A 1,618-nucleotide genomic window follows, 5' to 3' on the forward strand; every position below is an offset into this window, starting at 1 on the left:
TCAAGAACCTATCTCAAGAATCCATACGGTTTAGCTTATTTCCATAATCATTGACTGGGGGAGCTACTAAATGGTTGGATGAGCGCCCAAACAACTCTATCAAATCATGGGAGGAGCTAGTTATGACATTTCAAGAAAGATTCTTTCCTCCATCAAGAATGATGAAACTGAGAGACAATATTTAGAATTTCAAGCAAAAGTAGGGTGAACCAATTCACGAGTCATGGACAAGGTTCAAGAGATTTTTGTGTAAGTGCCCAACGCATGGATTGCCAGGTGAATTGTTGCTCCAATACTTTTACCGTAGTATGGACTCGGTTAATAAAGGGATAGCTGATCAATTTGTGCAAGGAGGAATAATGTTACAATCATTTGAAGTAGACTCATTTCTCCTAGATGGTATGACTAAAGTAAACCAGGCATGGTATACCAAAGATGATCAAGTTTCTCCACTATGCTTCAGATTAACGCAAGAACAGATCGAAAATGAAAGGGAAAGGGACGAAAACATCAAGAAGATGTTATCTCAAATGGAAATCCTACAAGAACATATGAAAGGGACACGTGGCGTATTTTGAGTTGAGGAGGGTTCTTCTTCCGGTTACTCAAGATCGGGGGAGAATCAAGGTTGAAACTCCATAAGATACGAGGAGGGTTTCCACCCGCGCTATCAACCGCGGGGCAGGAATCAAGGTTGGAACTATTATAGGGGTGAAGAACCAAGGAGATATCGGTAAGATTGGGCTAAGAAGGATGATCGGGAGTAGGACCATACTTACTTGAGTGAAAGCCCGAAATCTAAATGGAGTGCAGGTAGTCCTAGGGTAAATGATTTGTTATCGCGCATACTTGATAAAGTTGAGGGCCGTGATGATTTGCTAAATGGAATGAAAGATGACTTTTCATCATTGAACAGTAAAGTAAATTCTCATGTTGATGCCATCAAAATGTTGGAAGGTAAATTGAGTCTATTATCAGCTCAATTAACTACACCGATGGACTATATTGAAAGAGAGTTGGTTGTAGTTACCCGTAGTGGTAAGGTGTCAATAGGAGATGTGATGGAAGATAAGGATCCTCAAAAACATGAAGAGAGCCAAGGTGTGGAGGAACAAGATTTACCTATTCGACAAAACCTTACTAAAGAACCATAGGAGGAAGCAGAGCAATAAGTTCAAGTTCCAAAAGTCATGCATCCTTTACCCAAGAACTTCTCCCCATACTTGATCTCCCCTTTAAATTTTATTGTTTTTATTACACTTGTGACAAAACCCCCATTTGTTAATTGACACTTTTGTGTCACCCCTTTGATTTACTATGTTTTTACTCGTTAATGTCTTTAGCTATGACTAATTAGAACTAAATTTTATTTTAGCTTATCAATTAACCTTCCTCTGGTAGAAGCATTGTTGGAAATGTCGGGATACGCCAAATTCATGAAAGAACCGGTTACAAAGAAAAGGAGCTTGGACTATGAAATCTTGGGGCATTCACAATTTCGTGCACAATTGGCATGCTCCAATTTGCTAAAGTCTTGTGCGATTTAGGAGCAAGCATCAACTTGATGCCCTATGCAATATATAAGAAACTTGGTTTGGGTGAACCAAAGGCAACCAAA

The sequence above is a fragment of the Solanum tuberosum genome, unplaced genomic scaffold (genome assembly GCF_000226075.1).
Source record: "Solanum tuberosum cultivar DM 1-3 516 R44 unplaced genomic scaffold, SolTub_3.0 scf00258, whole genome shotgun sequence".
Lineage (NCBI taxonomy): Eukaryota > Viridiplantae > Streptophyta > Magnoliopsida > Solanales > Solanaceae > Solanum > Solanum tuberosum.